The sequence below is a fragment of the Lolium rigidum genome, chromosome 6 (genome assembly GCF_022539505.1).
Source record: "Lolium rigidum isolate FL_2022 chromosome 6, APGP_CSIRO_Lrig_0.1, whole genome shotgun sequence".
NCBI classification, from domain to species: domain Eukaryota; kingdom Viridiplantae; phylum Streptophyta; class Magnoliopsida; order Poales; family Poaceae; genus Lolium; species Lolium rigidum.
In genome coordinates, this window is record NC_061513.1 from 233,784,462 (window position 1) to 233,796,516 (window position 12,055).

The window sequence follows — 12,055 nt, forward strand, 5'->3', positions numbered from 1 at the left end:
CAATGGTAATGACATGAGTAAACAAGTGAATCATAAAGCAAAGACTTTTCATGAATAGTACTTCAAGACAAGTATTAATAAGTCTTGCATAAGAGTTAACTCATAAAGCAATAAATCAAAGTAAAGGTATTGAAGCAACACAAAGGAAGATTAAGTTTCAGCAGTTGCTTTCAACTTGTAACATGTATATCTCATAGATAATTGTCAGCATAGAGTAATATAACAAGTACAATATGCAAGTATGTAGGAATCAATGCACAGTTCACACAAGTGTTTGCTTCTTGAGGTGGAGAGAGATAGGTGAACTGACTCAACATAAAAGTAAAGAGAATGGTCCTTCAAAGAGGAAAGCATCGATTGCTATATTTGTGCTAGAGCTTTTATTTTGAAAACATGAAACAATTTTGTCAACGGTAGTAATAAAGCATATGAGTTATGAAAGTTATAACTTACAAGTTCCAAGCCTCATGCATAGTATCTAACGTTGTATATGATGCCCCCCATAGGGGGCCTCACAGCGATTAGCGCTTGTGAGCCGTCGGATCTTTTCATCGATGCATCTTGACCGTCCGTTTTTTACCGCCGGGTATAAAAGGTACCATCCAATAGAGCAAACCCTAGCCATCCTCCCCCAATCCCCACGCGCGTCTCGTCCTCACCAATGGCGGCTTCTCTCCTGCCCCCTCCTCTCCCGTTCGTCTCCTTCCCCCTCCTTCCTCTTCTCTCCTGCCCCCTCCTCTCCCGTTCATCTCCTGCCCCCTCCTTCCTCACCAATGGCGGCTTGGGTGCGAGCGCTGGGGCACGAGCGGGGTCCCATCCCCATCTCGTCGGCTGGCCTCCTCCATGGAGCTCGCTATTTCGTGGTGCGCTGTTGGTCGCCGTCGACGAGATCGAGATGGAGCATGGTCGTCGCCCGTGTGGCTCTTCTCTCGGTTGTTGAAGGGAAATAGGGAAAAGTGGAAGCCATCGCCGCGCTTAGCAGGTGGGGGACGGGCCGCTGATCGAGCTGCTGCTACTCTCTGCCTTTTCTTCTTTGCAGGACGCGAGAGGAGCAGCAGCGGGCTGTACGGCCGGCCGGCCGGACGAGCTGGTGGTGATGGTGGCGAGCACATCAGCAAAGGCGCTTGCTGCGAGGGAGTTCCAGCGCCCCTGCCGGATGGGACGCGTCCACGATCTGAAGGACCTCGCCCCTGCTGCTCTTCCCTAATGACGCGGCCTCGATGGATGGCAGCACAGCGACGGAGGCGATTCTAAGAAAAATCTTTACTAAGCTTATGCATGCAGTTTGTGAAGATTCCATCAAAAAAGAAGCCCTGGAACATATTTTAAACAAATGGGTCATCTTATATCTGTAGCACGATACCTCAGTCCTCGTGTAATTTTATAGTAATATCTTCTAATTTGCACGAGCACAATCACGGTTTGTGCAATACATAAACATATTTCCATTTGTTATTTTTTCGACTTACGGACGGCAAATTTTATGTCATTAAACCATATCGATTAATCTTACTAGGTTGATATCCCCTGTTTCAGGAGGCCTGCCCATCAGATTGCCCTTGTGGTCAGCCACCCAACCGGAAATCCGAGGAGCTCATGGTGGATTGCCTCCAAGAAGCAGAAATCAGTAACCTGAGAGGAACTGAAGATGAACTTGCTTTCATGGAGCGGTTGTTCAGCTGGGCAACGGTTCTAAAGCAGATGACAGTAACTTTCTACGAGTCAATCACTGAAAGAAGGGACATTAAGGAGTTCTGCCAGAAGTTACTGAGCTTCTCCACGTCAGAGTTATGTATGGGATTCTTCGTGAAACGCCATTCTGAGAAGATTTTGTATGTTCCAGTAGACTAGGACTCTGACACTGGTAGCTCATATTCTTTTGGGAGCAAGGTTCAACTGTTTCTATTCCTGTTTGTTGAGTAATTGACATGTCAGGTCTGAAAGTAAAACTAATTCTCATGTCCTGTATTGTCCATCTTCGTTTCTAGAATAACGGTAACATGTACTGCGATCAGTTCCTGATGTTAGCAGCTCTCTAGCTCTCATCCAAACGAACACTGTGATCTCAAGGGGAATCGCAATTTGCCACATGCCATTGAAATATCCTTCCACATTTATACATGGAATGAATGCCGTTTGGAGGGTGACATGGACTTGTGTTTCTATTTATTTTTCTGGGTGCATTGTATTCTCTTCTGCAACTTTGTTTCCGAACTAAGATACATGCGTTGCATTGCATGTATGTTGCAACAATACCTGCCAGCAGCTTGATGAAATGCCTCAACTATGAATCGGTAGTGTTGCACGGCTAGGTAGATCCCATTAGTATGCCGCCTCAGCAGCTTATGATGCTCGTACGCTTACTTGCCGACGTCCCCAGCGCGGGAGAGATCTCACTGGTCTTCATGGACGTGCTCAGGTCGCCCATCCACCGCCTCCACGCCAAATAAGTTCCTCATCCCTAACCTGCTGATTTTTGCATTCTGTAGACTGTACTACCGGCGGTGCTGCTCATGTCTGTTCATTGTCCATGCTCAGAGGTATGTACTGGATATTAATATGGAGATGGTGGAGGACGTGGTGATGCACCCTCAGCTGGTCAGGAAGGCACCCGGATGTTCTTGTTTCTTCAGACTGGTTTCTGGTGAGATCATGAGAACACAAGATGGCATGTATCTGTAAGGATACACATCGTTAAATACCGTTGCTGCAAACAAACATCTGCTTAATCTGAACCTTTTTAAGGCTTTTTCAGTAGCATATTTCATATGCTAATTAAAATCGTTGCAATATGTTCCTTCTGTAGCCCATTGGATTTCGAAGTTGAATATTTCAGTGTTCAGAGATCATGTCTCTTTATGCATTAGCTATTTGTATGATTGTATCACAAGGTAGAGTGGTAAACACACAGAGAAAAGGAAGTCTGACTCGATTTTCTTTCAGCTATTTGCAGTTTCTATTTCTTGGTTAGGCTGCTTGGGTCCTGGATGGTAGGCCCAGAGGTGGAAAGGCGAAGAATTTGACGGAAGACACAAAGAACGAGGACGCCGACAGTGGGGCTGATGAGGTTAGATTCTGGCTGGCCAAATATACTGTCTCTGCATGTGATTCTACATGGTTGGTGGAGAAATTTCATTGGTTCGATAATTGATTCTGATCCCCAGGTTTCAAGAATCATCGATGGTGATGTGGACGACGATTCCTTGGATCCTGAGATTGATCATTTGGCTAGCCAAATGTGAGTTGCAATCACTGAATTCCTTTCAGTTTCCTATGGTTGTTCTCTGATCTGCAAGTGCGCTAATCATGGCATGGTTGCATGTGTATATTCTTGATGGTCCACCTCCTCTTGCATTCAATTTTTCCTCCAACCTATAAGCGCTGCCGCTGGAACCAAGCAAGTCTGATGTAGGCAGCCTCACCAACAACAACGATAAAAGCATTCTTCTTGTTTGCAGCTACATGATTTTCCTTGCAGTTCATGTGCATTCTTGTTTTCGTTTTTAGGACTTGTACAATCATTTGTAGGTGTAATAATGCTGTATTTTACAAATGTTTGTTTTCCTTTAAATAGTTTAGCACATACTAAAATGTTGAGAAAAATAGCATGTCTATTAGAATATTATTACAGCTGATAGTGTAGCTTTCTATCTCAGATCTATGCCTCTATACAAAATCACGTGGAAAGAAGAATGCTACATAATATCTTGATGATGTGATGACCAATTCCTTTATTCGTAATGGTACAAGATCTTGTCATATGATTTTGAATTGTTAAAACTTTAATTATTTTTATTTAAAATCACATGTGACTTTCCCCTTTTGACTATGTGACCTGATATCATTTTTTTGTGTGCACAAATTATTTATTTGCTTAAGCAGTTAAGCTAAAATTTTAGATGGCGAGTACTTAGTCCATGCCGAGCTAAGAAAATTGCCTCGCTTTCATTCCTATATGCATCAATCAAATTTCATGAGTATTTGCAGCTATATGATCTCATGGTTTCTCTTTCTCATGTTAGTGTAGTTTTTTTAAGGCAAGACTTGGGGTCTGCATTGTTCATAAATTTATAATTTATAATGGCATAGGCTAGACATTCATCACTTGTGCTCACCTCCCTTCATCAAGCCACACACTCCAGCTTGAGACCGACTCCGACGAGAGTAGTACCAGGTAACTCATTACACTTAAGTGTCCCTTTCTTATTCGGTTTCTTGGCTATGCGTGTTTGGTATCTACTAGGTGGAAAGTAGGATGGTGATTAACATAGCACTATAATGAAGAGTATAGTCCAGGCTATCATACCTGAATATTGTTCCGAGATTTTTCTATTCGTGAGGGTTGGTTTTGTATTTACATGTTACAAGATAAAGTTTTGGAGTGCAGTCTTTTCTAATAACTGTTCTTGGGGGACTTATGATGTGATTTTTTATATTTCTAGGATTTCACCTTATGTTTATGGCTGGACCATTTTTAAGTACCAGCCTTCACAAGTTACCACCAAAGTTGCAGTTTGCTAGATAGATTTGTAGGTTTTGAATTTGAGCATAAAAGAAACACATGTTATAAATACAAATTAATATGTAACCACAAAAGGATGAGTGAAAACTGTTCATTAGAACCATAGGAAACTGATTGCTTCTCTTTTTTTGGTTCGGTGTGCATAGAATAGTTTCTTACCTGTTTGAATCTGGATGGCTGGACTCTCTACAGAACTGCTGAGTCTGAATTCATTGTTCCGTATTGGAAGTTCCTAAAGAGCTTCAACCATCCATTTTGTGTTGGAATGAGGTACAAGATTCAGTATGGGAGGTCTGTTCCTTTCAACAACAAAATTAAAATTTTGGTTTTTACAATACATATAAAGTTTTAATTTCTGCTTTGTTTTCTGGGCGAATGGTTACATGCATTAGTGAAGTAGACTTAATTAGGAGGACTGACTCAAGTTGGAAAAGCATGCTGGTATGCATGAATTTCAGTTGATTGTATTAAGCAAAGCAGCCCTAGCAAATCAGAGTGCCATTATTTGTTGTCTACCTTGCAACCTCTTAGAGAAGTATATTGTTTCTGGATTTATTTGTTTATGCTATTCATCTGACTGAATCTGGCTTAACAGTGACGAATGAAAGGTTGTAGTGCGCTAGGACCTGCACCCTCACATACTGTTTAAAATAGGCTTGCTAATCAACAGAGCATGATATCTAGAAAATGAATTGATAACCAATTCTAATTTGCTTCCCATGTAGAAAATGAATTGATAAATGGTTCTAATTTGCCCTGGATGTAGATAATCACTGAAGATGCATTACGGGATGCACCTTTTATTTCAAATCCTATCATGTGTCCCTGTTCTCTGTTTGGTGAAGCGTATGTTAACTTCTATGGAAATTAAATAAGATGAGAGCTCTTTTACTATGTGTAAATACTTTAGGCCTCCTGAAGGGAAAGTGGTACTGATGATGTTGTGTTGTTTCCCAGTAGAATCCTGTGTTGGCCAAATATACATGTGAGGATGCGGTACTGCAGTGATCCCGGGTAAGTATTTTTTTTTTTTGAGGATAGCAAGATGAATAGCCCCTGATGGTATCGGATAGTTGTATGGAACGAGTTGGATTCAGGCTTTCCTAGGCTTAAATCACTGGCATGATTGGAGTTCATGGACAATCAATGGTTGTGGTATGATTTTAAATTTGTGATGTGGATGTACCCATACATACAAGTTTCCGTTTTTTTTTTGTTTCTTTCAAATTTATTCATAAGGTTCTGAAAGATTTTCCTACCGCTATACACCGGTCATAACTAATTATCTAACAACTGCTATTGTACTAATTGAGGAACTAATTCTTGGAACAGATGATATCAATATTTAGGTTGTTGGTGGCAACTCGGCAAGTGACCAATTAGCAGAATGTCTGGCTAATGGACCTATTCTCCATTGTTTATGTAGTCCACGACACATACCGAGGTTTGCCCCGGATCGTGTTCTTTACTTTTACCTTGTCTCTTTGACTGAGTTGTTCGGCAAACATGATTATTCCCTTTAGTTTGAGTTTTTGTTTTATTTCAAAATCATATTTTAATTGGTATGCTTCCTAATGGTATACACACTTGTATGAGGTTGAATGGTAAACTACCTTGACCAGCTGATTCCTTTTACTAATATTCCTTTTCTCTTTTTTCGGTGCTATATTTAATCTCATTTACTCTGTGTTGTTAATGTCTTCGATTTGTATCATTCAATTGGTGAGAACCAACGTGCATGGTTTATCTAAGCCGCTGGTTCTTTTCCATGTGCTCAATTATGTTATAATACAGTGAAAAGACAAAACGTGTCTAGCTGTCTAACAACACATCTCTGTTGTGCTTTTTGCTCTATACATTTGGATATTAGGTGTTGGTACATATTTTATTTTAAACCACGATGTTTTGTTTTGGTCTATTTTCTTAGTAAACCCAATTGATATTTAGTTCAAGCAAATCATGTTTTGCCAGGTTGAATCTATTGAATCAAGTGAGAGTAGCTTGCATAGTTCTATGGTAATTTGATTAGCTCAAAACAAGCTGAAGGTTAACAAGATGATAGACTACCAGGACTAGGATGCAATTGGAGGCATATGAAGAACTTCCCTGTGTTCCTATTATGGTTATGAAAGTTCACGTATCTATGAATACAATATGTTAAATGCAATTTAGAATAAGTAAAAAGGTGGCATGTGCTCTTGGTTTATAGTGTTCAGGAATTATTTATGCAACTCTGAAGTGTGTCAGCGCTCCATCACTTTCAATTATTTACCGTCAATCCCTGCCGTTTCTGACTTCTCTGTTTTTCTTCTTTTGTCAGCAACCAACAACTCCAGAATTAGCAAGACCAACCGCGACACAAATAATTGAGTGTCAGATATTGGAGATCAAAATGTTCCAGCTTAGCTCATTAAGAGTGAAATCTACGCATTCCCATGGTTTTTGAGTCAGCCACTCAAAAGTGAGTTGTCGAGGTTGCGACTCAGTGTATAGTCGACCAAAGTCATTGTATAATCGCAAGTCGCCTTGATTTTTGGAGAACGACTCGGTGACTATTCAGCGTCTATACAATGACTAAAAAACCATGCTCCTTCCAATAACTAAGAGTATGAGATTCAGGATTTATGCAACTTTTATGTTAATTGTACCGAGTAAAATCTAAGAAATATATTATCATGTTGGCAGTTATTTTTACCATCGATACAGGAAATAAACATTGTCATGAGCTTCACGGGGTCGTGCGCCAAGGCGCACATCTAAATCTAGTACTAATAGTGCCCACACCTTGTCCTAATTAGCTTGGACTACCGGATCTTTGCAATGCACATGTTTTAACCAAGTGTCACAATGGGGTACCTCCATGCCGCCTGTACAAAGGTCTAAGGAGAAAGCTCGCATTTTGGATTTCTCGCTTTTGATTATTCTCAACTTAGACATCCATACCGGGACAACATGGATAACAGATAATGGACTCCTCTTTAATGCATAAGCATGTGGCAACAATTATTATTCTCATATGAGATTGAGGATATGTGTCCAAAACTGAAACTTCCACCATGAATCATGGCTTTAGTTAGCGGCCCAATGTTCTTCTCTAACAATATGCATGCTCCAACCATAAAGGTGGTAGATCTCTCTTACTTCAGACAAGACGGACATGCATAGCAACTCACATGATATTCAACAAAGAATAGTTGATAGCGTCCCCAGAAACATGGTTATCGCACAACAAGCAACTTAATAAGAGATAAAGTGCATAAGTACATATTCAATACCACAATAGTTTTTAAGCTATTTGTCCCATGAGCTATATATTGCAAAGGTGAATGATGGAATTTTAAAGGTAGCACTCAAGCAATTTACTTTGGAATGGCGGATAAATACCATGTAGTAGGTAGGTATGGTGGACACAAATGGCATAGTGGTTGGCTCAAATATTTTGGATGCATGAGAAGTATTCCCTCTCGATACAAGGTTTAGGCTAGCAAGGTTATTTGAAACAAACACAAGGATGAACGGTACAGCAAAACTCACATAAAACACATATTGTAAACATTATAAGACTCCATACCGTCTTCCTTGTTGTTCAAAACACAATACTAGATGTTATCTAGACTCTAGAGAAACCAAATATGCAAACCAAATTAGCAAGCTCTAAGTATTTCTTCATTAATGGGTGCAAAGTATATGATGCAAGAGCTTAAACATGAGCACAACAATTGCCAAGTATCAAATTATCCAAGACATTTTAGAGTTACTACATGTAGTATTTTCCAATTCCAACCATATAACAATTTAACGAAGATGAAACTTCGCCATGAATACTATGAGTAGAGCCTAAGGACATACTTGTCCATATGCTACAGCGGAGCGTGTCTCTCTCCCATAAAGTGAATGCTAGGATCCATTTTATTCAAACAAAACAAAAAACAAAAACAAACCGACGCTCCAAGCAAAGTGCATAAGATGTGACGGAATAAAAATATAGTTTCAGGGGAGGAACCTGATAATGTTGTCGATGAAGAAGGGGATGCCTTGGGCATCCCCAAGCTTAAACGCTTGAGTCTTCTTAAAATATGCAGGGGTGAACCACCGGAGCATCCCCAAGCTTAGAGCTTTCACTCTCCTTGATCATATTGCATCATACTCCTCTCTTGATCCTTGAAAACTTCCTCCACACCAAACTCGAAACAACTCATTAGAGGGTTAGTGGACAATAAAAATTAACATGTTCAGAGGTGACACAATCATTCTTAACACTTCTGGACATTGCATAAAGCTACTGGACATTAATGGATCAAAGAAATTCATCCAACATAGCAAAAGAGGCAATGCGAAATAAAAGGCAGAATCTGTCAAAACAGAACAGTCCGTAAAGATGGATTTTATTAGGCCACCAGACTTGCTCAAATGAAAATTCCCAAATTGAATGAAAGTTGCGTACATATCTGAGGATCATGCACGTAAATTGGCTTAATTTTATGAGCTACCTACAGGGAGGTAGACCCAGATTCGTGACAGCAAAGAAATGCTGGAACTGCGCGATAATCCAAATCTAGTACTTACTTTACTATCAAAGACTTTACTTGGCACAACAAAACACAAAACTAAGATAAAGAGAGGTTGCTACAGTAGTAAACAACTTCCAAGACACAAATATAAAACAAAGTACTGTAGCAAAATAAACACATTGGTTATCTCCCAAGAAGTTCTTTCTTTATAGCCATTAAGATGGGCTCAACGAGTTTTAATGATGCACTCGCAAGAAATAGTAGTTGAAGCAAAAGAGAGCATCAAGAGGCAAATTCAAAACAAATTTAAGTCTAACATGCTTCCTATGCATAGGAGTCTTGTAAATAAACAAGTTCATGAAGAGCAAAGTAACAAGCATAGGAAGATAAAACAAGTGTAACTTCAAAAATTTCGGCACATAGAGAGGCATTTTAGTAACATGAAAATTTCTACAACCATATTTTCCTCTCTCATAATAACTTTCAGTAGCAACATGAGCAAACTCAACAATATAACTATCACATAAAGCATTCTTATCATGAGCCTCATGCATAAAATTATTACTCTCCACATAAGCATAATCAATTTTATTAGTTGTAGTGGGAGCAAATTCAACAAAGTAGCTATCATTATTATTCTCATCATCAAGTATAGGAGGCATAGTATCATCAAAGAAAATTTTCTCCTCAATGCTTGGGGGACTAAAAAGATCATGAAAACCAGCTTCCCCAAGCTTAGAACTTTCTACATTATTATCAACAATGGTGTTCAAAGCGTTCATACTAATATTACTACCAGCATGCAAATAAGATTCCATAGGTTTTTTAATTTTCGCATCAAACAATCCATGTTTTAAATCAGGAAATAGAATAAGAAGCTCATTGTTGTCCATTATGCCAAACTAGTGTAAACAAGAAATAAAAAGATGCAATTGCAGGATCTAAAGGAAATAGCTTCGAGCACAAACACAATGGCGCCAGAAAAGTACTGTTACCTGGAACCGGAGTATGAGTGCCTTTTACCTTTCCTCCCCGGCAACAGCGCCAGAAAAGGGCTTGATGTCTACGGGAGCTTCTATTCTTGTAGACAGTATTGGGCCTCCAAGAGCAGAGGTTTGTAGAACAGCAGCACGTTTCCCTTAAGTGGATCACCCAAGGTTTATCGATCTCAGGGAGGAAGAGGTCAAAGATATCCCTCTCATGCAACCCTGCAACCACAAAGCAAGAAGTCTCTTGTGTCCCCAACACACCTAATAGGTGCACTAGTTCGGCGAAGAGATAGTGAAATACGGGTGGTATGAATAAGCAGTAGCAACGGCACCGAGAAAAGTGCTTTGCCCATGACGATAAACAAGCGTAGTAACGCAGCAGTAGTAACGCAGCAGTAGTAACGCGAGTAAAACGAGTAAACAAGCAGCGATAGCAGTATTTAGGAACAAGGCCTAGGGATTAGACTTTCACTAGTGGACACTCCCAACATTGATCACATAACGAGAATAGATAAATGCATACTCTACACTCTCTTGTTGGATGATGAACACATTGCGTAGGATTACACGAACCCTCAATGCCGGAGTTAACAAGCTCCACAATTCAATGTTCATATTTAAATAAGCTTAGAGTGCAAGAAAGATCAACACGACTAAACCAAGTACTAACATAGCATGCACACTCGTCACCTTCACGCCACGTAGGAGGAATAGATCATATCAATACAATCATAGCAATAGTTAACTTCATAATCTACAAGAGATCATGATCATAGCATACGCCAAGTACTAACACGGATGCACACACTTGTCACCATTACACCGTGCGGGAGGAATAAACTACTTTAATAACACATCACTAGAGTAGCAGATAGATAAATTGTGATACAAAACATATTGCAATCATAAAGAGATATAAATAAGCACTTCACTACGCCATTCATAACGGTGAGTAAGTATTACTGTGAAATATAGCCTAAGAGACCCACACGGTGCACACACTTGTCACCTTTACACACGTGGGACAAGGAGTCTCCGGAGATCACATAAGTAAAACTCACTTGACTAGCACAATGACATCTAGATTACAAGCATCATCATATGAATCTCAATCATGTAAGGCAGCTCATGAGATTATTGTATTGAAGCACATAGGAGAGAGATGAACCACATAGCTACCGGTACAGCCCCGAGCCTCGATGGAGAACTACTCCCTCCTCATGGGAGCATCGGCGGTGATGAAGATGGCGGTGGAGATGGCAGCGGTGTCGATGGAGAAGCCTTCCGGGGGCACTTCCCCGCTCCGGCGGCGTGCCGGAACAGAGACTCCTGTCCCCCAGATCTTGGCTTCGCGATGGCGGCGGCTCTGGAAGGTTTTCCGTATCGTGGTTTTTCGCATCGGGGTTTTCTCGACGGAGGCTTTAAATAGGCGGAAGGGCAGCGCAGGAGGGCTGAAGGGGCGACGACACTATAGGGCGGCGCGGCCGGGGCCCGGGCCGCGCCGGCCTATGGTCCGGGGGCCCGAGTGCCCCCCTCACGGTCCTTCTCGTGTGTTACGGATGCTTCCGGTGAAAATAGGAACACTGGGTCTTGATTTCGTCCGATTCCGAGAATATTTCGTTACTAGGATTTACTGAAACCAAAAACAGCAGAAAACGACAGCGGCACTTCGGCATCTTGTTAATAGGTTAGTTCCAGAAAATGCACGAATATGACATAAAGTGTGCATAAAACATGTAGGTATCATCAATAATATGGCATAGAACATAAGAAATTATCGATACGTCGGAGACGTATCAGTCTCGTAAGCGCTCTCGTGAAGCAGCTTCTTCCTCAGCAACTGCTATGCCTCCTCAGAAACGTAGGATTTGGGTTCCTTATGCTGCTCCTGCACAACCCACCTACATGCCTGAACCGAGTGGTTTTGTTTCCCGCCCTCCCACCCCTCTTGTTGTTCCAAGGGGCTCTCAAGTTCATCAAAGGTCTAGCAATCAAGCTAAGCAAAGTCACCGTGTTGATGCTCAGCAAGGCCT